This window comes from Lissotriton helveticus, chromosome 1_2 (assembly GCF_964261635.1).
Source record: "Lissotriton helveticus chromosome 1_2, aLisHel1.1, whole genome shotgun sequence".
Classification (NCBI taxonomy): domain Eukaryota; kingdom Metazoa; phylum Chordata; class Amphibia; order Caudata; family Salamandridae; genus Lissotriton; species Lissotriton helveticus.
In genome coordinates this window covers 86,583,818-86,598,559 of record NC_136058.1, presented here as the reverse complement: position 1 = coordinate 86,598,559, position 14,742 = coordinate 86,583,818, and the positions used below count along the sequence as shown (strand labels likewise).

Below are 14,742 nucleotides of genomic sequence, written 5' to 3'. Positions count from 1 at the left end.
CATGCCTGACATAGACATAGGGCATTGAGCATTATTAATTGATGTGGGTGGGTGGGCTGAGATTGGCCTTGTGGGAGAAGGGGTGCATGTCAGCGTACCAAGAAGCAGACAAGTGGGTTAACGGAATGAGTCTTGGACAATACTGCCTGCTTGAGAAGTCTCTTGTACATTGCTGACTGTTTATAAGCTGATTCCTGTTTGCACACCTATGGTGATGTTATGTTTCCCATGCACTACTGACATACAAATTAACCTCCTTCAAAATGTTGGGTAATTACTGTTCATTGCTGATTAATTATGACTGTTGGTGCTAAATACATTTCAAAACTGGGAAATAATTGAAGAACCTTTGAGTAATGGAATTGACCCTTGTCTTCTCTGTAGAGTGTACGATTATTGGCTTATGGGGTGATTGTTTGGATTTACCATAAAAAGGGCATTCTGCACTTACCACTTGTTGCCATCTCTGTCCACTTACACAGAGGCTTCCTGAAATAATTCAGATGGTATCTGAAAGGGAGAACTTGATAGACCCATCAAAAACTGTAAACAATTTGTATGTAGAAAAATTCATGTACTTGTATATCTTTTGAAGGGTATGTGAATTAAATTCTGAATGGTTTTGTATGGAGGCATATTATGACTCAGCTAGAAATACACCCAAATCACTAAATAACCAAATTGAGTATCTAGGCTGTTTTCAAGACTGTATTTAAATTTGTGGTTTTTTTTAAAGTTATTTTTGTATTGAATGTATTAATCAGCCGCGGTCGGTAGTGGGTCAAGTCAAGTCAAGTCAAAGAATTTATATAGCGCACTACATACCCAGAGGGTCTCAAGGCGCTTAGGGAGGGGAGGGGGATTACTTGTCAAATATCCACGTTTTAAGTTGCTTTCTGAATGCTAGGTGGTTCTGGGTAAGGCGAAGGTAAGTGGGGAGTGAGTTCCATGTTTTAGCAGCCAGGTATGAGAAGGATCTGCCTCCCATTGTGGTCTTGTTGATGCGAGGTACAGTGGCGAGGGCTTGGCTGGAAGAACGTAGTTGGCGGGAGGGGGTGTAGAAGGACAGTCGTGAGTTGAGGCATTCTGGTCCGATGTCGTAGAGTGATTTGTGTGCGTGGGTTAGCATTCGGAAAGTGATCCTCTTATTGACGGGTAGCCAGTGGAGGTCTTTCAGGTGACCAGAGATGTGTTCGTTGCGCGGGATGTCTAATATGATCCTGGCTGAGGCGTTTTGGATTCGTTGGAGTTTCTTCTGGAGTTTAGCGGTAGTGCCTGCGTAGAGGGTGTTTCCGTAGTCCAGTCGGCTCGTGACCAGAGCATGGGTGACTGTTTTTCTGGTTTCGGTGGGGATCCAGCGAAATGTTTTTTTGAGCATGCGGAGAATGTTGAAGCAGGATGAGGATACGGCGCTGACTTGTCTGTTCATTGAGAGTGAAGAATCCAGGATAACGCCTAGGTTCCGTGCGTGGTCTGTCGGGATGGGTGCTTTTCCAAGAGCTTCCGGCCACCAAGAGTCGTCCCATGCAGAGGGGGAAGTACCTAAGATGAGGACTTCTGTTTTATCTGAGTTCAGTTTCAGACGGCTGTGTTTCATCCATTCGGCAACTTCTTTCATTCCTTCGTGTAGGTTAGTTTTGGCGGTGCTGGGGTCATTAGTGAGAGAGAGGATCAGTTGAGTGTCATCCGCGTAAGAGATGATGTTGAGGTTGTGTTGGCGGGCGATGGTCGCGAGAGGGCTCATGTATACGTTGAAGAGGGTGGGACTGAGTGAGGATCCTTGTGGTACGCCACAGATGACTTCAGTGGCCTCGGACTTGAATGGTGGAAGGCGGACTCTCTGGGTTCTTCCGGTGAGGAACGAGGTGATCCATTCAAGTGCTTTTCCTTGTATTCCGATATTTCTGAGGCGTTGTAAAAGGGTGCTGTGGCAGACTGTGTCGAAGGCTGCAGAGAGGTCGAGGAGGATGAGGGCGACTGTGTCTCCATTGTCCAGTAGTGTTCGAATGTCGTCTGTTGCTGCGATGAGGGCGGTCTCAGTGCTGTGTTTTGCTCGGAAGCCGGACTGTGAGGAGTCGAGGGATTTGTTGGCTTCGAGGAAAGCGGCGAGCTGGTTGTTGACAGCTTTCTCGATTACTTTGGCCGGGAATGGAAGGAGCGAAATGGGGCGGTAATTTTTGAGTTCGGTGGGGTCCGCTGTGGGTTTCTTCAGAAGGGCGGTGAGTTCAGCGTGTTTCCAGCTTTCCGGGAAGGTGGCGGAGTTGAAGGAGCAGTTGATGACGTCTCGGAGGTGTGGTGCTATGACGGAGTCTGCTTTGTTGAAGATGTGGTGAGGACATGGGTCTGTGGGGGATCCTGAGTGGATGGAGTTCATCAGGCGGATGGTGTCCTCAGTGGAGATTGGGTTCCAGTCGTTAAGGGTGTTCAAGGGGGGAGAATGTTCAGCATATGGTTCGGTGGGTTGGTCTCCGAGTTGGTTGTCGAAGCTGTTGTGGATGTCTGCAATTTTGTTGTGGAAGAATGAGGCTAGGGAGTCGCAGAGGGTTTGAGAGGGGGTGATGTCGTTGGAGTTGGCCGAGGGATTGGTAAATTCCTTGACGATGTTGAAAAGTTCCTTGCTGTTGTGGGCGTTGTTGTCAAGTCGATCCTTGAATGCTGTTTTCTTGGCCTTTCGGATTAATTGGTGGTGTGTGCGGGTGGCGTTTTTGAATGCGTCCTTAGTGCTAGTGGTTGGGTCTTTTTTCCAGGCCTTTTTGAGGGAGCGGCAGAGTTTCTTGGACTTCTTAAGATCATCGTTGAACCATGAGGCCTTCTTGCTGCCAGGTTTGCTTTGACGTTTTTTCAGTGGTGCTAAGGTGTCGGCGGTGTTGGATAACCAAAGGGTGAAGTTGGCGGTGGCTTGGTTTGGGTTAGAAGAGTGGGCTGGGGTGTTTAGAAGGAGCGATGAGGAGATCTGGTCGATGGTGATTTTGTTCCAGTTTCTTTGCAGAGTTGGTTGGAGGTGGTTGGTGGGTTTTGGGGAAGTGAACGCAGCTGTGGTCAGTCCAGAGGAGATCCGTAGTGTGGTTGAAGGAGACATGTTTGCTGGAGGTGAAGATGGGGTCGAGTGTGTGGCCTGCGATGTGGGTGGGGGAAGTGACCAGTTGTTTAAGTCCGAGGTTGGCGAGGTTGTCCAAGAGGGTGGTGGTGTTGCGGTCGTTGATCTTTTCGAGGTGAAAGTTGAGGTCTCCCAGAAGGATGTAGTCTTTGGATGGGAGCGCGTGTGGAGTGATGAAGTCCGTGATGTCTTCACTGAATTTTGCGCGGGGTCCTGGTGGTCTGTAGAGGAGGGTGCCTCTGAGTGTGGTCTTGGGGTCGATGTGGATCTGGAAGTGAAGGTGTTCGGAGTTGGCGAGGTTGGTGTCAGAGCTGGTTGAGATGCGGATTGATTTTTTATGGACGATAGCGATTCCTCCTCCTGTGTGGCCGGTACGGTCCTTGCGTGTGATCTTATAATTTTCAGGGATGGCAATGGTGATGTCTGGGGCGGAGGAAGCGTTCATCCATGTTTCTGTTAGGAAGGCGACGTCTGGAGAGATGGTGTCTAGTAGATTCCATAGGTCAATGGCGTGCCTGTGGACCGATCGGGTGTTGAGGAGGATGCAATGTAGGTGATTGGGGTCGGGAATCTGTGGTGTGGTCGTAGCGGAGATGTTGTCGGTGCCGCTGAATTTGCAGGAGTAGCAGGAGAAAGGTCCATGGGTGTGTCCGGGAGCGGCTTGGACGCAGTTGGGGGCGCGACCGGGGTTGACGGCTAGGAGGGTGGTGGCATCGTAGGTAATGCGGGAGGGCTGGGCAGCGCGAGGGGCAGGGGGTCTGGCGCTGGGCGCGGTCCAGGTGCGGACGGGCGTAGACGGGCTTACCTTTGGCGCACCTTCGGCGCGGATTGGGCGCGGACGCTGCGCGTGAACGCTGCGCGCGGGAACAGCTGTCATATAAGGAGGGTGGGGGGGAGGGGCGAGGGCGGCTCAGCTGGGAGGCGGGGCGGGCTATGTAGGAGGACAACAACAACAAAATGGAGGGCGCTTGGGGGAATACGCTAAAAGAGCAGGAAAGTCGCGCTGGCAATCTTAATAATTAAATATACAAAGCGGCATACAAAGCACACAGCAGGCAATTAATTTCAGACAGTTTCCGGCCAAAAGCGCTACACAACGATACCGGAGCCAAAGGGGAGCGACCACTCAGCTGGGAAGCGTAGAGCGAGTCACAGCGCTTCCAGGTAACGGAGCGCTGTTGTAGTCTGTGGGAGGGCGGCTCAGCTGGGAGGCGGGGCGGGCTATGTAGGAGGACAACAACAACAAAATGGAGGGCGCTTGGGGGAATACGCTAAAAGAGCAGGAAAGTCGCGCTGGCAATCTTAATAATTAAATATACAAAGCGGCATACAAAGCACACAGCAGGCAATTAATTTCAGACAGTTTCCGGCCAAAAGCGCTACACAACGATACCGGAGCCAAAGGGGAGCGACCACTCAGCTGGGAAGCGTAGAGCGAGTCACAGCGCTTCCAGGTAACGGAGCGCTGTTGTAGTCTGTGGGAGGGCGGCTCAGCTGGGAGGCGGGGCGGGCTATGTAGGAGGACAACAACAACAAAATGGAGGGCGCTTGGGGGAATACGCTAAAAGAGCAGGAAAGTCGCGCTGGCAATCTTAATAATTAAATATACAAAGCGGCATACAAAGCACACAGCAGGCAATTAATTTCAGACAGTTTCCGGCCAAAAGCGCTACACAACGATACCGGAGCCAAAGGGGAGCGACCACTCAGCTGGGAAGCGTAGAGCGAGTCACAGCGCTTCCAGGTAACGGAGCGCTGTTGTAGTCTGTGGGAGGGCGGCTCAGCTGGGAGGCGGGGCGGGCTATGTAGGAGGACAACAACAACAAAATGGAGGGCGCTTGGGGGAATACGCTAAAAGAGCAGGAAAGTCGCGCTGGCAATCTTAATAATTAAATATACAAAGCGGCATACAAAGCACACAGCAGGCAATTAATTTCAGACAGTTTCCGGCCAAAAGCGCTACACAACGATACCGGAGCCAAAGGGGAGCGACCACTCAGCTGGGAAGCGTAGAGCGAGTCACAGCGCTTCCAGGTAACGGAGCGCTGTTGTAGTCTGTGGGAGGGCGGCTCAGCTGGGAGGCGGGGCGGGCTATGTAGGAGGACAACAACAACAAAATGGAGGGCGCTTGGGGGAATACGCTAAAAGAGCAGGAAAGTCGCGCTGGCAATCTTAATAATTAAATATACAAAGCGGCATACAAAGCACACAGCAGGCAATTAATTTCAGACAGTTTCCGGCCAAAAGCGCTACACAACGATACCGGAGCCAAAGGGGAGCGACCACTCAGCTGGGAAGCGTAGAGCGAGTGTACCTGCAGGGCGGTGATGTGGGGAGCGGGAGGGGCAGGGTGATGGGGGGGTAGTAATCTATGGATTACGGAGCTTTACAGGTAAGTAAACATATAAATAAATAAAAACTAATTTTGTTGCGCGCACTGCATCGCATTTGGGGATGCAGTGCACGCAACGAAATTTCTTTTAATTATTTATATGTTTACTTTTCCTGTAAAGCTCCGTAATCCATAGATTACAACCCCCCCACCCTGCCCCTCTCCCTCCCCACGTCACCGCCCTACAGGTACACCGACTAACGACCACCGCTGGTATTAATTTTTACAACGAATGGAGTCATTTTCTTAACAAAACATTTTTGTGAATCATTTCATCTTGTTTGAAATATTTTTAACCACAAATGAATTTGTGTCACGAACTGTCTTGGATTTGTCATTAATCAATTAACTTTACTTGCAAATGTTAAAATGAGAATTTTATGGTTAATTTGACACACATGATTCTCTTTCAGCTATCTAGAACTTCCTCATATCTAATGGTTATTTTGAGTATCTCATTTAGTCAGACATACCTGTCCTTATTCTACAAGGATGCCTGTATTTGATTTCCACATCTACATGGGTTTAGAACTGGCATCCTTGGCATGGTTTTCCTCCTAACTTTTAGCCTTCAGACCTCCGGCTTTTGTTTACTTTATTTTTGCTGGCCCTAGGACTCTGCACACCTTACCACTGCTAACCAGTGTTAAAGTGCTTGTGCTCTCTCCTTCAAGCATGTTAGTTTGGCTTATACCCAATTGGCATATTTATTTTACTTATAAAGTGGCACCCTCTGTGCCCGGGACCTGTACATTAAATGCAACTAGTGTACCTGCAGCTCTGGTTGTGCCACCCACTCAAGAAGCACTTATATATATCTCAGGCCTGCCATGGTGTGAGCAATTTTAAACTGCCTTGTCGGCCTGGCAAAGTAAACTCTTTTGCCGGGCCAAAACTGGGTAGGCCTTGGACATGCCCCTAGGGTAGGCCCTGGACAATCCAGAGGGCAGAGTTCAATATACTCAAAAACTCAGACATGTACTTTTAAGATTTACATGTCCTGGTTGTGAAACATTCTTAAATTTGTTTAAGACTACTGCAAAACCTCTCTCCCATAGGATAACATTGAAATTATCATAATAATTTTTATAACTGTAATTTCCAAATGGGAACAGATAAGCAGTTTATGTTTGGTATTTCTGGAATTTGAATTTAACATCCTAATTTATGGTGAAATTGGTGTCTGCAACCTGTCTCTGGTCACATGACTGGGTGTAGTTTACATTTGGGCTTTGAGTATTTCTCCTAGACAGCCACACACAATAGCATATTTGTTTTACTTATAAAGTGGCACCCTCTGTGCCCGGGACCTGTACATTAAATGCAACTAGTGTACCTGCAGCTCTGGTTGTGCCACCCACTCAAGAAGCACTTATATATATCTCAGGCCTGTCACGGTGTGAGCAATTTTAAACTGCCTTGTCGGCCTGGCAAAGTAAACTCTTTTGCCGGGCCAAAACTGGGTAGGCGTTGGACATGCCCCTAGGGTAGGTCCTGGACAATCCAGAGGGCAGAGTTCAATATACTCAAAAAGTCAGACATGTACTTTTAAGATTTACATGTCTTGGTTGTGAAACATTCTTAAATTTGTTTAAGACTACTGCAAAACCTCTCTCCCATAGGATAACATTGAAATTATCTTAATCATTTTTATAACTGTAATTTCCAAATAGGAACAGATAAGCAGTTTATGTTTGGTATTTCTGGAATTTGAATTTAACATCCTAATTTATGGTGAAATTGGTGTCTTCAGCCTGTCTCTGGTCACATGACTGGGTGTAGTTGACATTTGGGCTTTGAGTATTTCTCCTAGACAGCCACACACAATGGCGAGCTTAGGTGTGACAGGATGGGCCATCACTGGCTGGATGGGAGGGATGAGCTGGGCCCAGCTCCACTTACACTTGAATAGGCTGTGTCCTGTCTGCACACAAGGGCTGCATACTGCCTGTAGTTAGCCTGGGGCCAGGGTCAGGATGGCAGGGCACCTTACCACTTCAAAGGCATGCCTCAATAAGCTTCATCCCACTTCAAAGGCACAACTGGATATAATTACTGGACTTCAATAAGCCCTGCTAGCGCCTCACACCGTACATAGCTTTGCACTCGCCAGTTTTTTAATTCGACTTCTAGTGAAGACTGTTCCATTGGGATTGTTGCTTTTAATGTTATCTGTGTCACTGTGTAGTGTTTTTAATATTGTGCTGTTGCTTCCCTTACCTGTTTGCTGCACCCTGGGCCGACCCCGTTCCGCCGCGGCTGACGTGCCATTTGAGCGGAGGGTCAACCTTTTCTATCGCTGCTCACTTCCGGGAGGATGTGGTCTAGTCGTCCTCCGGATGTACTTTATTTAAATCCAGATGGTGCAGGCGCGCAGTGGACTTCAATAAGCTTTGCTAGCGCCTCACACAGTACATAGCTTTGCACTCGCCAGTTTTTTTATTTGACTTCAAGTGAAGACTGTTGCATTTGGATTGTTGTTTTAATGTAATCTGTGTCACTGTGTAGTTTTTTGTATATTGTGCTGTTGCTTCCCTTACCTGTTTGCTGCACCCTGGGCCGACCCCGTTCCGCCGCGGCTGATGTGCCGTTTGAGCGGCGGGTCGACCCTTTCTATCGCTGCTCACTTCCGGGAGGACACGGTCTAGTCGTCCTCCGGAAATACTTTATTCAAATCCACGATGGTGCGGGCGCTCCGCTGGTGCGCAGAAGGCGTGCCTAAGGCAAGCCCGTCTGCGCCCATCCGCACCTGGCCCGTGTGAGTGCCCAAAACGCTGGTCGGGTGGCTTCCCGAAGTGTCAGGTACTCTGCGCAAAAGCTCCATTCCTTCAATAAAATGAAGGTGGTTTGTTGCGTGGTAGGGCCTGGGGACAGCATTATCTGTGGGGCATGCAGGTTTTCACTTCCACAACAGAAAAGAATTTCCGCCCTTGAATCTCCCCAGAATCTCATGACTCATGACCTGAATATCTCTTATGAGAAATCTATGCTTTATGGTGGTCTTGTTAATGCTAGATCTTTGGGAAAGCATAAATATGAAGTAGCCTATACAATAGAAAACCTGGGTCTGGACATTCTTTTTATAACTGAAACTTGGGCAGATTTGTGCTTCAGACCCCGATTTTGTCACTGCTACCCCTGTGGGTTTTAGAGCGATTATAGTAGAAAGGCCTTTGAAAATAGGGGGCGGAGTGGCTATTATTTTCAGGGAACATTTCTCAGTTACCTACCACCCTGTGTCCACTCCTTCTTATGAGGCTCTGCAATTTATGTTTGAACTTAGTTCGAAACTGACATTCAAAGGTATATTACTCTATCGCCCACCAGGGATGAGAAATACTTTTTTAGCAAATCTTGATACCCTGCTTGAATCTACTTTTGTAAGTAAGGATTTTACTATTCTTGGAGATTTTAACTTCCATTTGGAAAACACAGATATTAGAGAGACAGCCATGCTTTTAGATTCCTTAGGAGCGGTAGGACTTGTCCAATAAGTGGTAGTACCCACGCACGAGGCCGGTCATACGTTGGATGGTGTCTTCTCATCAGCCCATGGACTTAGAGTGAAAGACATCCTCCCTCTGTCATGGTCTGGCCATTCTCTTATTAAATTTAGTCTTCCTTGTAGTACGGACGGACAGTCGAGTATTATGAAGCCGCTTGCATCCTCATATAAAGCATGGAGCAAAGTGGATAAAACAGTCCTTTGTACTCATTTGGAAACCTCATGCCCTCAATTTCAGGACCATGTGGATGTAGCTGTTACTAAATACACCAACTGGATTTCCGAGGCAGTGAGTGCCGCTGTTCCTATAAAAAAAGACTGTCTGGTAATAGGACCATCCCCTCGGCCCTTGGTTTTCTGATTCACTTCATAAGGAAAAGTAAAATTGTCGCCGACTAGAACGTCGTTGGCGAACAAATTACTATGAGTCAGATAAACAAGTATACAGAACAGCCTTAATGAACTACAAAAAATTACTTATTGTAGAAAAGAGAAATTATTTTACTCAACAGATTGAGTCAGCTAACAATTCCTCTAAGGAACTGTTTTCGGTCATTAACAAACTCACACTACCCGCTGGAAAAAAGGTAATCAAACATTTTGTGACGACATTGCGACAACCTTCAAATCAAAAGTGCTGGACATCTTTAAAGCTTTTAAGGATGGATCAGGGCCCTGTGTTTCACCCAAAGAGTATGATCCAGATCCCAACAAAAACACCTTGTTGAATTTTTCCCCTATGTCCTTGGAAGAAGGGGGAAAGTACATAACTGAAGCCAGATCGGGACCTCCATTGGACCCATGTCCGCCAGCTCTTCTGAAAGAATTGGGTGATCTGGTGAGTCCTGGGCGGGCGGAGATTTTTAATCTGATGTTTGATTTGGGCGTCTTTCCCACCAGCTGGAAGGAGACGTCTATCCTTCCTCTATTAAAAAAGAAGATGTTGGATGCTAGGAATCCACTGAACTATAGACCCATTGCTAGATTACCCATACCAGCCAAGATAGTCGACAAAAATATGAACACTCAATTTTCACAATTTATCAGGGAGAATAGTTTGCTGGATCATTCCCAGTTTGGTTTCTGTAAGGAACACAGCACAGAAACGGCGCTTGTTAAAGCGACCGAAGAGATCATAGCGGTGATGGATGGAGGAGGCACAGCTGCTTTTGTGCTCCTCGATCTATCAGCCGCTTTTGATATGGTGGACCATGCTCTCTTACAACATCGGCTGAAAAAGTTGGGAGTGGACGGAATGGCGCTGGCTCTGCTGTCCTTTTTCCTAACGGATCGGAGATCATCGGTGTCACTTGATGGTTTCAATTCGGCCCCCTACATTCTACGATGTGCAGTCCCCCAGGGCAGTTCGTTGAGCCCCTCCTTGTTCAACATCTACGTCTCCGAACTGGCCCCATTGATCGGGGAATTTGGATTTAGTTTGACATCTTATGCCGATGACACCCAGATTGTGGTAGCGGCTTATAAACATCAAACCTCTCCTTTTCAGCAGTTTCAAAACTGCATGAGTGCAATCAACAATTGGATGACTACTCATTGCTTCAAGCTTAATTCCGATAAAATTGAAGTTTTGCTTTTTGGCAAAATGCAGCCTTCCTGGAGTAATCTGTGGTGGCCGGCAGAGAAAGGTGCCCCCCCCCCCAAACCTGTGGCAAAAGTAAAAAATTTAGGGGTACTGATTGATAATAGACTAACGCTTTGTCAACAGACCAATGCCATTGTATCTGCCTCATACTTTCGTATAAAGAAAATAAGGAAGATACTACCTTATATTCCGGCACTAGGAAAACAGTAGTCACATCTCTAATTCTATCCAAATTGGACTACTGCAATGGGCTGTATCTGAACGCCCAGAAGTAGTGTCTAAAGAAGCTCCAGATGGTGCAAAATGCAGCAGCACGTCTACTGCTCAATCTTCCCAGGCATAAAACTGTTTCCAAGGAAATTCGTAATCTTCATTGGCTGCCGGTACCTCAGTGCATTAAATTTAAGGCGTTGTGTCTTGCCTGTAAGGCATTGAATCACTCTGATCTGGCATTTTTACAGAATCTTTTTGCTTGGTACCAACCTACCAGACTTCTTCGGTCGACAGGTGCTAAAGTTCTCCCAGTGCCTAGAATTCATACCTCAGACTGGGGTGGCCGAGGCTTTTACTACGGAAAATCTAAACTCTGGAATTCTCTTCCATTTGAGCTTAGGAACGCTAGTTCCCTAACTGGCTTCAGGAGAAATTTGAAAACCTGGCTATTCCGGGGCTAGGCGTACATCAGGTTATTGTGGTTCTCAGCGCCAAGACACCATTAGGTATTCGTGCGCTTTTATACATTTTATTAATAGAACATAACATCAGACACCACATTTTCAGTATACTTTTGGACCTGTGGATGCTCTGCCACGAAGAAGGACTGCTATGCTGCTAAAAGGAGTTCCACTTGGCTGGAAGTGGGGTTAAGGTGCTCTGCCAGCCTCTGTGGATCCAGCAGAACTGACGCATATCTTCTGTTGCAAGGCACAACCCCTCGCAGAACCAAAGCATCTCCGCTGCTACATGGATTTGACTTGTCTCAGAGACCCACATCACCGCCGCAACCCATAACACCTTCTGAATCTCTGCATCCTCAGTACAGGCCCTTGCATTCCTCGTCGATCGCAGCCTCGACGACATTGCTGCTCCTCAGATCCAGGAGCAACGCCCTGATTGTGCCCTGCATCTTCGATGCCTGACTCATGCCCTCGCATCGCAGCCTTGCTGCATCTCGGAGCTGACGCATCACTTTGGCTGCTTGATGCGCGTTCTACATGGATCATCGCGATGCTCCATCAACCAGGATGTAAGGTACTTTATTCGGTGTGCCTAGCTGGGTCCTTGTAGCCGACCAGCGCTCCATCGCAGTCGTCTTGAACTTGTGACTTTCCTAGTCCGGCGTGACTAGATGTCCACAATTGGCGCTTTGGTATTTTTGGACCGCATATCTCTGGTTCTACTGATTGGATTTGTGTCATTTTGGTTTTGCTTTATTTACTAAAGGGAGTTCTATTTTTCTAACTTGGTATGGGATCCTTTTTGTTTGGTGTTTTCCCTTTTATAACTGTTTGAAGTATTGCACAAATACTTTACATATTGCCTCTAAGTTAAGCATGACTGCTCTGTGCCAAGTTACCAGAGGCTTGAGAACAGGTTAATTTGGGATTGGCATGTGCCTCACTCTTACAAGCATTGTGGTTGATGCTTGACCAGGGCTCACACCCCAGTCAACCAACAACCTAATTTCGTACACGTGGCTTTGTTTGATTTAATCCATGTAAGCGGAATAACATGCCACCTGTTGTTTTTGCTCTACAATTAATTTTTTACTCTAAAAGTTACAGGAAACTCCCAGAATAAGGGTAAATATAAAAGCAACTTTAAATCCACATTCATGAGCCACCTTAAATTTTAATGCTACATGTAACAATCTAATCCAGCACACAACTACGGTCACTGTAATTTGTCTAAATTATGTCCTAATGCTAGAACATGTTTTTATTTTATTTTTCTGGTGGTAACATTTCCTCCATGATTCTTTAGTCATTCATTTTTTATTCTTTTCTGTTATCCCAATAGCATATTCTAAGGATTCCTCTCTCCTGTTTTCTAAAGTTTGCTTTTTGGAAATCAAAGGATCAAAATTTGCACAATGGTGTAAAGAAAAATTAGAAGTCTACCTAGAATTGGTACATATTCCTACTATCTGTGCCTGTTGCTTCGGTTCAGCCCACGTTGTCTTCTCTTAAAAAAAGTGAAAATGAAAAAACAAGAACTGAAGAAAACCTTCCATCCCACTTGTTTCTATCCTTTTCTTTGAGGATTGTTAATAATCCAGTGGTGGGTGAAATTACAGTTATTCAAGTCAGTTTCTCTTTTTACCCTCAGTTAGTAAGCACAGCAGATCGAGTGTGAATAATATGTTGATTACCATGCTTACAATAATTTATGGTGCACATTTATGTTTCATTCCTGATCTGTTCTTATCTAAATAAAATTTAAAAACATTTAGGTAGCGCAGGGGTACTGAGTGTGGGAGTGAAAGCAGATCCATGGCTTCGGATCGGTCAATATTTTAAGCTGGAGGCTTGTTGGAAGTGTAGTGATTCCGGAACGCTATTTAGAATTCTTATTTCCAAACTGAAAGCTGTGCCATTTACCCAAGGAGGTGTGTTAAATATGTTTAACGTTCTTTGCTTGAAAGCTTTGTACGCCAGTCGTTCCCACGTCAGCAGCACGCTGTAGACTTTAGAGCTGACGCTGGTGGTAACTTTCTGCCCATAGCGTTCAGCAAACAGTGCCCGAAGCCCCATGTTTGCCCTTTCATGTTGTGAAGGGCGATCATTTATTCCCCAGAAGAATGCCACATTTGCACAGTGATGCCACCCGCTCACCCCAGCTTCCTCTCAAAATGTTTACATTTTTCATGGATGACTGACAGCCACGGTCGGATACACTTCAAGAGCCGTCAATATTTGCCTTTCACTACACCCAAAGAAACCCCAAATCATTACCCTGGCTTGTTCGGGGTGAGTTTGCTTTAAACGATTTCTGGTAGAAGGGAGTTGGGTGTTTCTTAAAGCATCTCGATGACCTTTAAGTATGTGCATTCATTGCTGACCATCAATCACCACAGGCATTAAAACACTGACTTGGATAATCATCAGGTGATGACCACAAATCACCAAAGACTTACTACAACCTGCCACTTCGCATTCAGACATAGGTGACGACAAGAGGCACGGTTCTGAAAAGTACGTAAAGTGGGCAGGGAAATATAGATGAATCGATTTTTACAAAACGTTATCAATTCTACTATGGTTTCATGTAGAGGTGGGCAGTAACAGGACATCTATCAAAAAACTGGTAAATATCCTGTCTACCCAGAGGATGCCAGCTTTCCCAGAGGCATAGCTTCTCCATTAACCCTTCATCCTTTGTCCTCGCCCCTATCATTACTCATTAGGTAAGCATTCAACTCGAGACAGAAAACCAGAAAAACAGGAACATGCTGTATGTCTTCGCCCCTCTCAGTCCTTACTCAGTGTTGTGATAAGTTGTCTGGCTTACGCAGCATCCTTTTGTTTGATTCTTTGTTTCCCACCTCCAAGTCGGGCCAGGAATGCCAGGGCATGTGGACGATGAACTGCAAGAGCTCTTGTTTGGGACCAGATTGTCCTCTGCTGGACTCAGGACTAGGAGGGGGAAAGATGGAAGGAATGACTCAGAAGCTCTGCCTTGTACCAGAGGGAGTGGTAGTGCCAAAGCTGAGTCTTGTATGGGCTCCAGGAAAACGCAGTAAATGAGCAAAGAATACCTTCAGCTTGGAATGTTTATTTACTGGACAGAAGCATTCGGTTTTCTTGAAAGAAGGCGTGTTCAGTTCCTGTCATCGAAGGGCTGCCTTTAGTATAGTCCTTTCAACATGAAGTCTGTTGAATGTATCCTTTCTATGTACACATTTGAACCATGGTGGACTCACACTGTAAATGCGCATAGTAGAACGAGGTTGGCTGGGATGGCAGAGGTGGTCTCACTGATGGCCCACCACGCTGCAAATGAGTCCTTAAGAATTTTTCCAGAAAAGTCAGTGGGTTCTTGGTTCTCTGGTCAAGTTTAACAAAAGATGAGTTAAATAGAAGAGATGTAGGGAAGTAATGGTTGAATTCACTGATTCAAAATACACTGTAGGCAGTAATAGAGGT

General features: G+C 46.4%; 1 protein-coding gene across 2 annotated transcripts in view; it reads left to right on the top strand.

The window, feature by feature from the left end:
* The window catches only part of PDE4B (phosphodiesterase 4B), a 714,464-nt gene that overhangs the window by 366,868 nt on the left and 332,854 nt on the right, over window positions 1-14,742 (top strand). The gene's annotated exons all lie outside the window — the stretch shown is intronic.